Below are 18,499 nucleotides of genomic sequence, written 5' to 3'. Positions count from 1 at the left end.
TTCCCTGCAGCCTTGACCCCTCAAGGTCCAAGTGATCCTCCCACCTCAGCCTCCTGAGTAGCTGGGACCACAAGCATGCCCCACCACACCTGGCTATTTAAAAAAATTTTTTGTAGCAATGGGTCTCACTCGCTTGCCCAGGCTGCTCTCAAACTCCTGGGCTCAAGTGATCTCCTGCCTTGGTCTTCCGAAGTGCTGGGGTTATAGGCATGAGCCACTATGCCTGGCCGAAAACCATTCTTAAATCCTTGTAATACATAGCCATAGAAGGAGGAACCTCACAGTTATTGAATCACAAATTTCTCCCTTGCTTCCTGGGCCAATTCCTCCCCAAAACATTACTCAAAATGAGGTGCCCTGCCATGGTGTTTTCTGCTAAATTCTCCATAGCTCTTAGCATAATGTCTTGAGGACAGAAGGAGCTCTTTGGGCATTTCTTAATTGATTGATGGATGAATCCAAGTTGCAAGAAACGTCACTGGATTTCTCTGTCTCTATGGAGCATATCCTCCTCGTCACAGTTTGAGGTTTGACTTTATTAGTTTTATCACAGGCAGGAGGGAGGATAAGCCCAAAGTAGAGACGGACTTAAATTGACAGGCTTCTGTACAGGATCAAAGGTAAAAGCTGTACACTAAGTACAAAAGAGTTCAGTGTCAGAAGGTAGTCATGGATTTGGCTAGCCAGAATCTGGAATGCCAGAAATAGAATCCCAGCCTAAAACTTAGAGAATGTTGAAAGGGACATAAGCTTGTTAAAAACAGAATGGGAGATTTGGTTGATATTAGATGGTAGATAAAATGAGAAACCAGCACAACCTTCAGTATTTTCTCCTTTACAGACTGGTACCTTGAGATTGAGTAAGCCTGGCCATGAAGTGGGGACTGCTGAGGTCAAAGATTTCAGAGACAGGATAAGAAAGGCCTCTTGCTTTTGATTTCATAAGGTCTAGAATCACTCTGTATTTGAATACAATGAATACTTGAAATTCTTTAGAGCAATGAACCCCAAAGTGTATACCAAGGAGTGCTGGTTCTGTTAATAAAAAAAAATGTGTTTGGAAAAGACTGAATTACACAAAAATGACAAGTTTCTGAAGACTCCTGGGAACTAATGTGAGCTGCGTATCTCTCATAAGGGGTGTGTGTAAACAGGATTTCCCAGATGTATCAACCTCTAAACATTTTCTATAAAGTACTTTGCAGTCCCTCCCTCCTCCCTCCCTCCTCCCTCCCTCACCTCCCTCCCTCCCTCGCCCTCCCTTTCCCTCCTTCCCTCTTCCCTCCTCCCTCTTCCCTCCTTCCCCTCCTTCCCTCCTTCCTCCTTCCCTCCTTCCCTCCTTCCTCCTTCCCTCCTTCCCTCCTTCCCTCCTTCCCTCCTTCCCCCTTCCCTCCTTCCTCCTTCCTCCTTCCCTCCTTCCTTCCTTCCTTCCTTCCTTCCTTCCTTCCCTTCCTTCCTTCCTTCCTTCCTTCCCTTCACTCTGTTGCCGTGGTTGCCAGGAGCTGGATGGTATTGCATATTGCATGAGCCAAGTTTCAGGAAATGATGCTCTGGATATTATTTATATTTATGCCAGAATTGTGATAGGATATACTGTTCCCCCTGGTCGTTGGAGCTCAGCTTATGCAATTTTACAGCTGAATGAATTGGTCTTTTTGTTTGCATTTGAATGGGAAACAGCTGACTTGAAGTAGCTCTACATGAGTGGATATTTTCATTTTGAATATATGGGTATATAATTAACACTTTTTTTGTCCTTATGTAGGCAGTGTTTATTAAGATGACACAAAGCATTGAGGAAAAATTTGAAGCCCTTTCACTTTATAGCCAAATTTAAAAGAGAGAATGATCAAACCTAAACTTTTGGGAAATTCAGTTCTCTATTTAGTTTTGCCCTAGCCAGTGAGTGACCTTGAATAACTCACCAGACTAATGCACTCACTGAATTTAACTTGCCTTTGTTCCGATAACTAAATTTGGATGCCTGTTTCGTTTTAAGCACAAGTAATTATATTATGTATTTTTAACCCACCAATTAGTTTTGCATAAAGCTAATGGATCTGGTTATAACCTAAGAATGAGATTTTGGCTATTTTTCTACTTAAATATTTCATGGACACAGACATAACTGGCAATACTGATGGAAAAGAAGTAGAAGACAAGAAGAGTGGACTAAATCAGCACGATTTACAAATTCTTTGGGAGATATAATGCATTACACTGGTGCAGAAGTCTCTCTATAAGCCAATGGATGATGTCATCCTACAATGTTATTGTAAGCAGTACACACGTGTCTCCTAAGGTTTGTATACGTGTGCCTACACCAGTGCCTTAACTGATCAGATACTCAGTAAGTATTTGGGAATTATCTTTGTTATCTTAAGACTTTCCATTACTTTTATTTTTAGATTGTATCCTGAATTGTTTTTTAATTAAAAGTAATTCATGTATTAACTTGAGACTTTATGTTAACTTAGTTGATGCGTTTTAGATCTATAGATATTTTTATCTATCCATACTTATATTGCTAACAACATTTCTTATTTCCCAGTGCTTTTCTCTTCTACTTTTAAAAAATTGTGGTAAAATGCATATAGCCATGTTAAAGTGTACAGTTCAATGGTATCGTGCACAGTCATCATATCGTGCAGCCATCACAACTATTTGTCTTCATAGCTTGTTTCATCTTATAAAACTGAAAATCTATGCCATTAAATAAGAACTCCCCATTTCATTCTTTCCTTGTCCCCTGGAAACCACAATTTTACTGTCTGTCTTTATGATTTTGACTACTCTAAGTACCCCATATTAGTGGAATCATATAGTATTTATCTTTTTGTGACCATCTTATTTAATTTAACATAATGTCCTCAAGGTTCATCCATGTTATAGCCTACATCAGATTTTTCTTCCTTTTTAAGGCAGAATAATATTCTGTCATATGTATATAACAGATTTTACTTATCTGTTTTACCATTCATCTGTTGATGGATACTCGGGTTGCTTTCATTTTTTAGTTATTGTGAATAATGCTGCTTATGAACATGGGGGTACAAATATCTCTCTAAGACCCTGTTTTGAATCCATTTGGGTATATACCCAAAGGGGAATTTCTAGCCCATATGGTAATTGTATTTTTAATTGTTTGAGGAACTGCCATACTCTTTTCTACAGAAGCTGTACCATTTTACATTCCCACCAACAATGCACAAAGGTTCCAATTTCTCCACATTCTTATCGATACTTATTAGTTTCTGTTTGTATGTTTTTGATGGTACTCATACCAATCAGTATGAGGCAATACCTTGTAGTTTTGATTTTCATTCTTCCCTAATGATAAGTGATGTTGAGCATCTTTTTATGTGCTTATTGGGCATTTGTACATCATCTTTGAAGAAATGTTTATTTGCTCGTTTTGAATTGGGTCTTTTGTTGTTTTGAGTTTTGGGAGTTTTTGGTACATTCTTGATACTCGTCTCTTACCAGATATATGCAAATTTTCTTTCCCATTCTATGGGTTGTCTTTTTACTTTGTTGATACGGTCTTTTGATGCACAAAATTTTAAAACTTTCATGAAGTTCAATTTGTCTATTTATCCTTTTTCCTTTTTTGAGATGGAATCTCTTTCTGTCACCCAGGCTGGAGTGCAGTGATGCAATCTCAGCTCACTGCAACCTCTGCCTCCCGGGTTCAAGCGATTCTCCTGCCTCGGCCTCTTGAGTGGCTGGGATTACAGGTACCCACCACCATGCCTGGCTAATTTTTGTATTTTTAGTAGAGATGGGGTTTCACCATGTTGGCCAGCCTGGACTCCAACTCTTGACCTCAAGTGATCCACCGCCTCAGTCTCACGAAGTGTATTTTTTCTTCATTACTTCTTTTGTTTTGTTTTAAGACAGAGTCTTGCTGTCACCCAGGCTGGAGTGCTGTGGTGTGATCTTGGCTCACCGCAACTTCCACCTCCTGGGTTCAACTGACTCTCATGCCTCAGCATTTCAGGTAACTGGGATTACAGGCATGTGCCACTGCACCCAGCTAATTTTTTGTATTTTTAGTAGAGATGGAGTTTGATTGTGTTTGCTAGGCTGGTCTTGAACTCCTGTTTTCAAATGATTTCTCTGCCTCACCTCCCAAAGTGCTGGGATTACCTTGATTACTTTTGAATAATAAAACCAGTATTATTTAGTTCAAGTGACTGCTTCACAGTCTGAATCCAAGTTGCTATTTTTAAAAGTTCTGTCCTCATAAGGAGAAATATTTCTAAATTTTGTAGTAACCTTGCCTGAACACAGAGATCCTGTTATAAGCCTTGTTATATATTTAAATATATATAAATCTTGTCATATTTTAACAAGGTTAAACATAAACCTTGGCCGGGCGCGGTGGCTCAAGCCTGTAATCCCAGCACTTTGGGAGGCCGAGACGGGCGGATCACGAGGTCAGGAGATCGAGACCATCCTGGCTAACACGGTGAAACCCCGTCTCTACTAAAAAAAATACAAAATCTAGCAGGGCGAGGTGGCGGGCGCCTGTAGTCCCAGCTACTCGGGAGGCTGAGGCAGGAGAATGGCGTAAACCCGGGAGGCGGAGCTTGCAGTGAGCTGAGATCCGGCCACTGCACTCCAGCCCGGGCTACAGAGCGAGACTCCGTCTCAAAAAACCAAAAAACATAAACCTTGTTATGTGATCCCTGTGAAGCGATAAGGAGATACCTTTTTGAAAAAAGTATATAGATTGAGAAACTCAGTTTAAAAGTACAGAGACTTCTTTGGGTTCAAGATCAGTTTTTCTCCACATATTTCTCTGTAAAATTCAGTTGAGAAGTAAATAAACAAGGAAGCTGCCAGTTCTTTCTTTCCTGGACTTGAAGTTTCTGGAGGGTGGAGGGACAAAAAATGTTGACTCGCTTGTTAGCCAGAGCTCAACCAGTGAGTGCCAAACAAAGTGAGATGCTCAATAGATACCTTTTATTCTGCTTAACTGTAGTGTATACAAAACTGTCAGGCCAATATACTCTTCTGCCTCCTTGTAAATCTAAGTTTTCCTTTAAATTTTATGTTGTTTTGCACATTGACACAGAGAAAATCATATTCTTCAAGCTATTTTTTTATTTAGAAAAAGTTAAATGAATAAATAAAACTCTTACCTTATAGACTCTAGTTTAATTGAATGCAATCCCAAATGCTCTTATTTAAAACCGGTCAGCTGAATGTTAATGAAATTTTCAGGCATATGAAATATCATTTCTTGTTAAGGAAACTCAGTCAAAGGACCTTGAGTATCCAAATCAGCGTCTGAATCATACGGAACTATTAACAGTGATAAGATTAGGCCAAAGAGCACAATGAATAGAGTTATGACTAGCAGAATTTGTCTGAGATTCATTTGCATTTGGCTGCAAATGACTAAGTAAGACCAACAGTAGCAATGTCATGTGATGATTTTGAAGCATTAGCTGGAAAATTATAAATAGATGATTTCTAGAGCCTATTGAAAAGGACCAGTTGTTTCTGAGTGTCATGTCAATTATGAGAAACTATTGCTAACAAAGAGAAAGAATGAAAAATTAAAAAGCATAGGGGACAATTACCTTCCAAACATCTGAATCACTCTCGGATGGCAGCCAGCTGCTCAAGTGCTGGGATGTTGAAGTTTTGTCCAAGAGGGCAAAGGAGGGCAAAAAGTGAAAGGCTCAGAAATCATGACCCTGCTTAGCAACTGCTGCTTCCTTCCTTCCACATAACAGCTATACTTTGGTTAGTGGTAAGTAATAAAAGCAAATGGCTGATGGGCCTTTGCTTTAACTTAGGCCTTAGTACTCTCATGGCAGAGGGGAGAGAGTATGGGTTGACCTATTAAAATGTTCAGCATTCTGTTCCTTATTTTCCCATGACTTAGAGACACCCCTGAATTTAAAAAAAAAATCTTGTTTCTGTCTTTGCTGAATGGAAGAGTTGGCAAAGTATCTGGTAATATTTAATCTATAATGAATTTTCTAGGGTTGATGAAGGATCTACTAGATTCTTTTTAGAGGTATTTAAGTCATTAGCTCTTACTCAGCAGTTCTTATTGTTGCTATTTATTTCATTGAGCAAGATAATAAATAATTATTTAAAAAGAGAAAATTGAGTGAAGGTGAATTTGTATTGAGCTGGTTTGCTTGCCATGCTTTTATTATCTACCAGCTTAAACAGAACAAAAATATTCATAAGCTTGTACTAGGTCGTTTCCACTAGAAAATATGCATTTTATGTAACTTAAATTATTTATCCATGATATGTAACTTAAATTACTTGTTCTAGGGATTATTTCTGAAAACACCAATTCATCTTGAAACAATTCATACTTTATCAAACACTCACCTTCAATTTAGATGGCTAATTAGGCTGAAATGCTTGACTGTAATGAACTTGATGCATTTTAAGCAAAACTGTTATATAATATTTGAAATAATAGGTTCTACCTTGCTGAAATTGTTTTTTTGAAAAGTCAACATAGTAGAAGACCTTTATTATTCTTTCTGTAATAAAGAATATTCAGAGGGAGGATCTCTGATCACATCAAATCTCTGGATATTAAGAGCCCTTGCTATCTCTTGTTAGTATTTTAAAATCTGACATCAGAGTCTTGTAAGGGAAACTCTTTTTTACATGTCTGGGAGTCTACAGTGAGTAGGAAATAATAGTGAATAGGAATAATGCTTTTGAAAATCGTGCTCTTTATGAAAGTTCATCACCCGTAAAATGCCTTCTGTTTATGAAAGAACAGTGTGAGTAGTTATTTGATGTGTTCTCATGTTGCAGAATGAACAGCAAAAACAAATGTAATATTAGTTGACAGATTTGGCTTAATGTATTATTTGATATCTCAGCCTGATTCAGTTGTCTTAAAAAATAAAAGTTATTCACTCCACAATATATCTACTCATGGGGCAGATAGTGAAATAACCTTACTTTCAACTTGATCACTTAATCACCTGTGGTTTTCATCCTGAGATCAGGTTTATTTCATAGGAAGCAGTTCTTTCTTAAAGGGATTGAATGAAGCAAATGCAACCTCATTATTCATTTGAGTCACAGTGAGCATTTTGTATTTTAAAAAATACAATGTTTTAGGAGTGGATAGGCACAATTTTGAACTTTGAGCATTTTAAAGTTAATATCAACCAAGTTGTACCCCACCCAGTCTTATGACGTTCTCTACAAAAAACAAAAGAAAAAAAAAACAAAAAATAATTATTTTCATAGTAAAATAGATTTTGGAACTAATGCGCTCTATCTCCCTATCCCCCATTTGGAAATGCTCAATGTACCCAAGAGTGTTGAAACCCTGTCCTGTAATAAAGAAGTTCTTTCATTTTTTAATCTAGGTATGTTTTAAGCTTTATGTTTGCATACAGATAGTTAAGTCAAATAGTTCTGAGGTTTCTTAACATACACAACAGTCTCCAACCTCTCTTCTTTTCCATTTCCCATTCTCCAGAGGCAACCACTTTTCATCTTTTAGCTGATTCTCTTGGTAACTACCTCTATCTTGAAATGATAGGATGGTATGGCTACTCCCTGAGTATTTTTTTTCCTTAGCTTTATCTATTTACCTCTCACTGTAAAAAATGAGAATTTATTTAGCTAATTCCCCTACCCTGTCTCTCTCTTTCTCTCACATTCTCATAGGTATGCACGTGCACATGCACACAATTCCCATCCCTCCTTTCTTCCTATAAAATTATGCCATGATTTTGGGTTATTGCGGCATTGAGTATTTAAATTATTAAGACTATTCAAGTGCAGTTTGTAGCTATACCACAAAGAGGAATATGATTTTTGTTCTATTTTCAACAATTTTTGTTTCTTTCTGGAATTTATAATTATTATTGTTTGCTTAGTTTTCTGTGTGTTTATCGCCAATTCAACCCCCAATTCTCTACAAGCTGGGTAAATCTCTTCTGGGTATGTTCATTTACATCAGATTTTCTCTCAACATCATCTGTACGAAGCGGTCTTGGCAGGAGCCTTCTGACCTGTTGTAGTCTGGACTGGAAGCCCTTCTTTGCCGGGTATACAGCCGCCATTTTGGGATTTCCCTTCCTCTTCGCCCTGGGGAGGCGGGCCTCCTATGGCTTCATCCTGTGACTACTTCTTTCTTGCTTTACCCCTTTGTTTTAGCAGAGCGTAGTCTCTGGTATCATTTAAGAAAAGTATGTAGAAGATTGTGTGTGTCTGTGTGTGTGTGTGTCTGAAAATACCTTTATTCTACCTTCTCATTGATTATTAGTCTATATTATTCTTGGTATAAAATTCTAGATTAGAATTATTTTTCCTTATGTAAAACAAATTGTCTTCTGGCTTTTAATGTTGCTGTTGAGAAATCCAAACCAGTCTGATTTATCATGCTTTGTATATACCTCTACTTCCACCCTAAAGCTTACTTCCCTGTATATTCTGAGGTTTCAAATAATGTTCCTTTGGTGTTTGTCTATTTTTAGTGCACTAGGCTGGTCTTTTAAATCTGTAAAATCAGGTCCTTCATTTTCTTGAAAGATTTCATTGATGATTCCTCCTTTCTCTTTCCACTTGCCTTCAGGAACTCCTTTCCTCTAGATGTTGGACCTCCTGCAATGGTCACTAATTATTTTACCTTTTCTCTCCTAATTTATATCTATTTACCTTTTTACTTTACATTCTGTGAGATTTCCTCAACTTTAGTTTTAGCTATTGTATTGTGGTTTTCATTTTTGCTATTATACATACTTTTATTTTCCCAGAGTTCTTTCTTGGTTCTACACATATTTCTTTTGAAGTATAGCCTCTTTTTCTTATTTTATGGATATAATATCTTATCTCTGATAATCTTTCTTTTTTACCCAAATCATAGTTTCCATGGATAGTGTGTTTCCTCCAGGTTGAGATTTTTGTTGCTTGCTGTGAGTCTGTTACACAAACTGGAGCTTTCCCTAAATCTCTGCTAATCCTTGACTGCCTGCTCATATTTAGAAGTAAAAGACTAGAAAGCTGATTGGATGCTCTGAATGTATAGGTAGGCCTGTTGACTGAACGTCACTGTAGGGTAATCTGGATGTGCCAATTTCAGTATCTTGTCTTCTTGGACTGATCAGATCTCCTAGAGAGGGAATCTCTAGTCTCTTGACTGGAGGATAAAGGAATTGCTCCCAGTGTATGAGGAGCTGAGTCAGGGGAGAGGACTGGGGATCTCAACATTCAGAATGTCTACATTAATTGGATCCTCCTATTTTCAGAATACTCCTCAATTGCGCCTGGTGTCTGCCAGTCCAGAGATCCTGCGATTCATTCTTTCTAGGTAATATACCTCCAGTCTTCTGTCTGAACTAGGGGTGGAAGCAACTAACCAGCAACACAGAGTAAGGAGAGACCTATAGTTCTCACTGATTTTCAAACATTTTTAAAAGTTAAGATTAATCTTCTTAACATATGATTGTCTCTTTACCTGGAGTTAGGCCAAGCTTGAGGTGAAGGGCACAGACCTCCAAGACTGATAGTTCTGCCCAAGATTCCTGATGCCAGTTGCAAATTTGGGGGTCCCCAGGGCTATCCTCATTTCAGACCAATTGGCTATACATTTGAGAGTTCACACAGACTCTGTCAGATTTGATAATACACTAGAACAACTCATAGAACTCAGGAAAGTGCTATTACTTATCATTATGGTTTTATTGTAGCAATAGGATACAAATAAGAGCCAGCCACAGGAACACACACATAGGGAAGAATCTGAGGCTAGCACAAATCTTCCAGGTCCTCAGGGATGTATTACCCTTCTGTTGTTGATGTGTGACAATGCACATGGAATACCACCAATTTGGGAAGCTTGTCTAAGCTTCAATGTCCATAGTTTTTATTGGGGCTGCATTACATAGGTGTGATTGATTGAATCACCACCTACATCATTGCCCAAAGCCTCAACCCTTTGACCACATGATTGGTTCTTCTGTCTGGCCAGCCCTCATTCTGAGTCACCTTATTAGCACACACTTACCAGGTATAGTCTAAGGGGCCCATCATAATTAACTCAGATATTCCTAACACTTGGGAAATTCCAAGGGTTTAGAGGTTACTTCCTGGGACCTGGGGCAAAGGCCCATCTTTTCTTTAGATAAAGGTAATTCTTCCCTACACGACACTCCACCTTTACTTCCAGAGGTACCTGGTTCCATCAATTTCAAAATACTTTAAGGATTCTGAAGTAAAAATCAGGTTGGTTCTTTGTTCTCTGTACTGCTGACTTAAGGTTTAGTTTTTGTGAGTTGGTTAAGTCATTTATCATTTATACATCTAATTTCTGGCTTCCAAAATCCCATTTTTCTTCCCATTCTTGAGTGGTTATACTTAACAAAAAACCTTTTTCAGTAGTGTTGGTAGGGTTTCTGGAAGAAGAATTAGGTCTGTGTATTCAGTTGGCCGTCTTTACTCAGAAATTGCCCAGGCCTCTCCCAATTAATTTTTTGTTTGTTTGTTTGTTTTTTGAGATAGGGTCTCACTGTGTCACCCAGGCTGGAATACAGTGGTGAGATCACAGTTCACTGCAGCCTTGACCTCTTGGGATCAGGTGATTGTTCTACCTCAGCCTCCCTGGTATCTGGGACTACAGGTGCATGCCACCATGCCTGGCTAAGTTTTTGTATTTTTGTGTGTGTGTGTGTATGGAGATGGGGTTTTATTATGTTTTCCAGGCTGGTCTCGAACTCCTGGGCTTAATTAATCTCCCACCTTCATCTCCCAAAGTGCTGGGATTACAGGCATGAGCCACCATGCCCAGCCCCAACTTATTTTTATTAACAACCTTTTTGTAGAATACTTATTAACACCTGGTAAATGCTAAATTAGCAAATACTTCTATATTGCTGAATTAATGCAGATAACTAATTCAGACTTCAGAATCTTTCAAGATGACCTTTCCCTCAGGGCTCATTTCTTTCCTACTTTACATATTGAGGTCACAGCATATAAATAGCTTCTTATTGCTTGTTGACTGTAGAGAATGTGGGCTAAGGAGGGATCTTTTATCTTCAATCTTGCCTATTTTTACAATGTTTTATATATATATGTTTATATATACAATGTTTATATATATATAACTCTTTAATTAAATTTAAAATAATTTTAGAACAAGAAAAAAGTAGAAACATTGCATGAAATGATCCTTAAAATTTTTCCACTTCAAATCTATAATACTAAGATTGTGAGTAGGGTTAATGGAGAACTAAAAATGGAGAATTCTTTCTATATTTAATGGAGTAGGTAGGGCACAGTGCAGAACTCTTTTAATCATTTTGATCCAAAAGTCAAACTTTGTATTCCTTCTCTCTATATATCTTTTCTTTCTGGGCTAGAAAGAAGTTTTTAAGGTTACACTTTGTGTTAATAAAGTCTTTGCTTGGAAAAGTGGATGTTGATCCTCTCATAATGCTGATTTCTTATTTCATTTTCTTGGTAAATAAGAGTGCATGTATTGACTTTCCTGTACCATTCTAGGATACAACAGTAATCGAATTATTCTTTTTTGACAATCTTTTTAGAATCCTTGCTCCTTGCAAGATTTATTCCAAATTCCATAACATGGCATTCTCATCCCTCTTACAATATGGCAGCAACTTACCTTGTAGCGTAATCTGTTTCTTGGCCCCATCAAGCTTCCTGTTCCCTTCAACACTCAATTATTTGCTGATTCTCCCAGCTTCTTGGTGTTGAGGTATCTTTATCCACGCAGTTTCCCCAGCCTACAATTCCTTCACCTCCCTTCCATCTCTGCTTGTTTAAATGATATCCTTTTTCTCTTTTTAAAAAAATTTTGTTTATTTTTAACTTGTATTTTAAGTTCAGGGGTACAAGTTCAGGTCTGTTATATAGGAAAATTTGTGTATTTGGGGTTTGTTGTACAAATTATTTCATCACCCATGTATTAAGCCTAGTATCCATTAATTATTTTTCCTGATCCTCTCCCTCCCCCTACCCTCCACCCTCTGAAAGGCCCTCGTGTGTATTGTTCACCTTTGTGTGTCCCTGTGTCCTCGTCATTTAGCTCCCACTTATAAGTGAGAACATGCAGTATTTGGTTTTCTGTGCTTGTGTTAGTTTGTTAAGGATAATGGCCTCCAACTCCATCCATGTCCCTGCAAAGGACATGATCTCATTCTTTTCTATGGCTGCATAGTATTCCATGGTGTATATGTACCACATTTTCTTTATCCAGTCTACCATTGATGGGCATTTAGGTTGATTCCATGTCTTTGCTATTGTGAATAGTGCTGCAATGAACATATGCAGGTATGTGTCTTTATAATAGAATGAATTATATTTTGGGTATAGGATTGCTGGGTCAAATAGTATTTCTGTCATTAGGTCTTTGAGGAATCACCACACTGACTTCTGCAATGGCTGAACTAATTTACACTCCCACCAACAGTGTATAAGCATTCCTTTTTCTCCACAACCTTGCCAGCATCTGTTATTTTTTTGACGTTTTAATAATAGCCATTCTGACTGGTGTCAGATGGCACCTCATTTTGTTTTTGATTTGAATTTCTCTAATGATCAGTGATGTTGAGCTTTTTTTCATGTGATTATTGGCCACATGTATACCTTCTTTTGAAAAGTGTCTGTTCATTGGCTGGCTGTGGTGGCTTATGCCTATAATTCCAGGACTTTGGGAAGTCAAGGTGGGCCAATAGCTAGGAGTTTGAGACCAGCCTGGGCAACATGGTGACACCTTGTCTCTACAAAAAAACACAAAAGTTCGACAGGCGTGGTGGTGTGTTCCTGTGGTCATAGCTACTTGGGAGCTGAGGTGGGAGGATCACATGAACCCAGGAGGAAGAGGTGCAGCGAGCTGAGATTGTGCCACTGCATCCCAGCCAGGGCAACAGAGGAAAGAGAGAAAGAGAAAGGTGGGAAGGAGGGAAGGAGGGAAGGAAGGAAGGAAGAAAGAAAGTTGTTCATGTCCTTTGCCCACTTTTTTATGGGGTTGTTTTTCTCTTGTAAGTTTGTTTAAGTTTCTTATAGATGCTGGATATTAGACTTTTGTTAGATGCATAGTTTGCACAAATTTTCTCCCATTCAGTAGGCTGACCATTTACTCTGTTAATAGTTTCTTTTGCTGTGCAGACGTTCTTCAGTTTAATTGGATCCCATTTGTCAATTTTTGCTTTTGTTGCAATTGCTTTTGGTGTCTTCATCATGAAATCTTTGCCCGTGCCTATGTCCAGAATAGTATTGCTTGGGTTGTCTCCAGGGTTTTTATAGTTTTAGGTTTTACATTTAAGTCTTTAATTCATCTTGAGTTAATTTTTGAATGTGGCGTTAGGAAGGGTTCAGTTTCGATCTTCTGCATATGGCTGGTCAGTTATCCCAGCACCATTTATTGAGTAGGGAATCCCAGACCCATTTTTATAAGCCACCTGAAATGTTACCTTCTGTAGTAAAGGTTCGCACTTATCTTTCTTTTACTCAGGATAATTGACACTCCTGGGGCCTTACTGGGCTTTTGTTTGTTTGTTTTTGCCCTTCATGTATTTGACCATAGCCTGTTGGTGCAGTAGGTATGAGTATGTGTTTGGGTCAGGGGGAGACGGGGAGAGGAGAGAGAGAGGTGAGAGAGAGAGATTGTTTCTATAAAGTTATAATTTCCTTGAGGGTAAATATGATGAGTCACATATACATAGAATGCCTTTTATATAGTTGATTTTCAGTAATGTCAGTTGATTTAAATTCTGACCACTAAATGTCAGTTGATTTGAAATGAATCTTGTTTCATTTTCTTTACCTTAATAGCATTGACAAAGGCAACAATTGTACAAGTTATGTATTAAAGTTTTACAAATCCAGTCTCTCTCACGACAATTTCTTGAACAATAGAAAGGTGACTGCCTAATATTTAAAGGTGATTTTTAGCAACTTGGGATGAGGGTGAGAAGTATGAATGCTCATTAGTGTTCACTGAGTCCAGGTCCACATACTGATGACCATGGGTGCCACTGCAGCTGCCTGCCTGAAGCAGCCAAATGAATCTCTGTGTGACAGGAAATGACTGCTGTAGTGGAGGAAAGAAAATACAGAAGGCATGATGAATATCTGAGTCAATCTGGGTATCCCTGCCACAGGAATATCTGAATAACTGGGGAGAGGGGTAGGAGGAAGGTTTGAGGGGAGAAGATGATTGATTAAGTGTGTTATGGTTGACAGCAGACTGTTCTCTGGGCCAGGGAGTTAGCGGGTATTTGAGGAAAGACCCAGGAGATGGTGCATGGTCTCTAAGTGATTAGCAGAATGTAATCACCCATCTGCCGAGGGGCACAGCTGTACCAAAGGACATATTCAAGAAGGAAAAGGAGAGAGAAACACCAGTGATAACACTGAGATCTTTTAAATTATGGAAATCTGTTTGGGCTCCCCTATTGACATGCTGTTTCCCCCCTGGGGCACTTGCAGTCCTTCTCCTCACTGACATCCACTTGTAGGCTGGCCTGTTATTGCAAGAGGATTAGAAAGTGAGATTAATCTGGGGCTACTGCAGTGCTCTCACTAAACAGTGTTACTCTACATGAGTACTGGAGGGCACTGGGGTGGGCAGGGAAAGAGAGCAAAGGGGAAGAAGGCATCAGGCAGCAATTATGGACATTTCCTTAGGAGCATCTTACAGAAGCCACTTTAACTTTTTCCCTAAGTACAAATTTAACTTAATATTTGGCAGCAACTCTTTGCCTCTTCTATTTTAGAGCTTAAAGCCATTTAAAGTTTCCCAGCTCTTGACCCAGCAAAAGGCATGGGAGGTAGGCAGGCAGCAAGATTTAAAACTAAGTGACGAATCAGATCCTCATTTATCTGGCTAGGCAGTGGCATTTAATTAACCAATGTATTAAATTTGTTTTTGTGTTTTCTTTGCCCAATCTGGTATCCTGGAATCAGATACAGGGTACACCTCTGGAGTTTCTGTCTTTCTCCTTAATGCAATCAAGTCATGAGAGCTAACCTTAGACAAAAATTGAAACAGGCCAGAGGATTTTTTTATTTATTTCTAAATTCAGTGTCTGTATGAATAGGTTCTGTGAAGAGTGATTATAAAATGTAAGAGAAGAAATGAAGGGGAGAAAAGGAAAATTATGTGATGGTTAATACAATTTTTTCTACCTCTGTTCTGTAATAAGTGCTATGTAGCAAGCACATCTGTTAATTTGACTAGAATTATGCTTTAATCACTTGCTTATGTTTTAAGGAGTAAGCAGGACGAGAAAGACTGAGAATAAGAATGTAAGCTTAGGGTTGATTTACTTGATGAAAAGACTGCCTCTCAAACTGTACTCATGATAATGCTCTTACATGGAAAGAACAGTTTCTTGCTGAGACAGAGCAGGAATTTATTTGGCTGAAATTGGCTTTGTCAGCTAGTCATGTTAGCACAGTGCTATTAATTTATCCTGCTTTCAGATTGTTGGGGTTTTTGAGAGTATAGTCTTGATTCTTCTGAACCATGACTGGAAGTGCTCTGTCCGCCCAAAGACTCTTTTCTATAGTGATCCTTGTTCTGGCAACTGTCTCCTTTTTCTCAGCCCACTCATCACTGCTTGTTTGCAAAAGGTCTGCCTATGACTGCACAATCCTGGAGCTTATACATTAGCTTCCAAATAGGGACTGCATAGCAGCCCTCTCTGCCCAAGAGATTTAGGCCACTAAGGGAGTATGAAGCTAGGACCCTACTGGCACCAGTGTCCTCCAGCATGGTGCAGCCCCGACACTGACCTTCGTATTGTTTGGCCACAAGAAGAGAAACAGCGGGGAGAGGAGGAGCCAGATGATTAATCCTGAAGGGCCATTAGGGACAAAACCATTTACAGTGAGTACAGTCGGCAAGATACCTGGCTTTTCTGTTATTTTATTTAAGAGAGAAAATTGTAAAAGAAAGGAGAGAGAGGTGGGAAGCTTTGATGGCGATGTAGCCGAACTTTTTTGTCTCCTGATTTGGTCGAATGAACTTTTCTAATTTAAATGTGTTTGTTTATTCAAGTCGAATGCCTTCTGCTAGCGTCAGGCTCCAACCCAAAACTTGTGGACATGAGATCGCAGAAACAGTCCTTGTTAATAAGCCATCCATGGCGTGTTTCTATAGGATTATAGAGTAAGATGGAAAAACCCTTTTATAATTTTTTTTAGAAAGCCTTAAAATAATTACTGCTTTCAGCTATTGCACTTTAATTATTGCCTCTTCTTTGGATTTGTGTAAAGGAAAGGATTTGATGGATGTTATTTTTAACAGCAGCTGGGATAAAGGTGGTATTATCACTAATGCTGGAAAGGTGGCCGCAGACAAGCATTTGATGTAGGGGGAGGGAGATGAGAGGTCACTGGGTTCCAAAAAGCTGGCCGATCACTCCTTTCACACCATCTTGGAGCCAGAGTTGTAACTCGGTGGGTGCCTATGTGCACTTAGTCAAATTTTTTTATTTTCACCGTCAGAACTTGTAGTCTAAGCCTTTAAAAAAATGTCTCTGTGACTAGAAAGAAATCTTATTGCAAGATGACTTGTAAAAAAGAATTCAAAACTTGTGTTATTTACAAATATAGACTTACGCTCAATTTCCTGCTTTCTGTTTGCATTCAAGTGGAGTAATTAGCTTGATGAGAAAGAAACTTGAATAATCCTGATAAGGGCAAGAAAAATATTCACAAAGACTATTACTGTAGGTTTCCACAATTGGAAGCATTTTTTAAAAATTATAATATATCTTTAAAATCAGATGTGATTGTGTTAAAATCAGAAATAGAATATGACCATCCATATATGCTACATTTAAATGTGAACTACTACTAACAACTGAAAAATGTAGTAATTTCTTTTCATGAAAATGGGCAATTAATCCATTTTATGCTACTACCCAGGCTTGCTGTGCTTAATGATAGATATACCATTCTTTTCCTAGTGGCAAAGATACATGTGAGGGAAAGTAAATAGAGTTGAAATGAAACTTGAGTAAAGCACGCTTTGCTTTATTTCTGCGGGTTATAGAAATTCTCTTGTGTATAGTCTGATCAGTTAAATGTGGAAACATAGCATTCTAGGTAAAAGTTTTATAGTTACAGGAAAATTTTGCTTTGGCAGCTTGAATGTAAGATTTCTTTGTACTTTACTCAGGTAGGATGCACATCCTCTCCTCTCCAGCTGTGCTTTTGTTTCATATTTTTATTTTATTCTGATTTGTCTTCTACGTATATAGCCACATCTGTTTTGTCAGTCTTAAGTGGCAGACTTCTAGAGGGGAGAATCTCCCATATTTGTTCCTCTGGGAAGAATTAACAACAAAAAATGTGTAAATAATGACTTAACAAAACGCTTTTTTCATGATAGTAATTTATTCCTTTTCATTAAGTAGGACACATCTATCAATAATACTTGTATGCTTTGATAAAATGGAGACCATCATTTAGTAGCTACACAGCTCTCAGGATAGGCAGGAAAATTCCAAGAGCTTCAAAATCTCTGGATAAATAACCCTAGGCAATCACAGATTCTTAGGGCAAATGGGATCCTACTGGCCGTCTAGTTCAATTTTGTCATTTTACAGATGAAGAAACTGAGGCCAAGAAATGTGTGGAGCGTTTTGCCCCAAATCATATAAAACTGCAGTGTGCTTAGTGCACGTAATGGTGTATATGGAAATGTTGCAAGTTGGGGCATAAATTGCACTGAGCTAATTCTTTAGTGTGCTTTTTAGTTTACAGTAGGATGTGTATTCCAAGGAAGGCCCTGCCTTGACTTAGGAGTTTCAGAGAAAACACAGTGACTAAGCACTGTTTTTCAGTTGTGCAGGGCTTTGGGGCAGGGCTTTGTGGGCGAGTGTGTATGTGTGAGTGTAGCTTAAACAGTTCATTGTATGCTGCCCTGGCTCAGCATTCAGTTTTCTAGTTTCAATGACTCTGGCTTCTTAGAGGAGGGAACCGTTGTGACATCAGTGTCTCCCTTTATAACCAGTTCTATGTTCTTGAACTAGAAACCTTATTAACCTTTATGTATCAGATTCCTTCTCTAGGGTTGTGATTCTAAACTTACCCCCAGAGGGCAGTGGCTCAATTAATCTTTTTTTAAATATTAAAAATTTGGGGCCAGGCGCAGTGGCTCAGGAGATCAAGACCATCCTGGCTAACACGGTGAAACCCTGTCTCTACTAAAAATACAAAAAATTAGCCAGGCGTGGTCGTGGGTGCCTGTAGTCCCAGCTACTCGGGAGGCTGAGGCAGGAGAATGGCGTGAACCCGGGAGGCAGAGCTCGCAGTGAGCCGAGAGCATGCCACTGCACTCCAGCCTGGCCGACACTCTAGCCTGGGTGACAGAGTGAGACTCCGTCTAAAAAAAAAAAAAAAAAAAAAAAATTGGAGAAATTGGAATCAGCCTGAGGCTGGAGTATGGTTTATGAAGAAGTGGTATGATAGCTTACTCTTCCTGGAGTTTTATCCCTCTCAGTGAAATTTTGTT

The 18,499-nt window shown here is 38.7% G+C and overlaps 1 protein-coding gene across 1 annotated transcript in view; it reads left to right on the top strand.

Annotated features, from left to right (window-relative positions):
* AKAP6 (A-kinase anchoring protein 6) overlaps nt 1-18,499 on the top strand; it is a 642,313-nt gene that overhangs the window by 207,109 nt on the left and 416,705 nt on the right.

The sequence above is a fragment of the Rhinopithecus bieti genome, unplaced genomic scaffold (assembly GCF_001698545.2).
Source record: "Rhinopithecus bieti isolate Rb0 unplaced genomic scaffold, ASM169854v2 scaffold_21703, whole genome shotgun sequence".
Lineage (NCBI taxonomy): Eukaryota > Metazoa > Chordata > Mammalia > Primates > Cercopithecidae > Rhinopithecus > Rhinopithecus bieti.
This window is presented reverse-complemented; position numbering and strand designations above follow the sequence as displayed.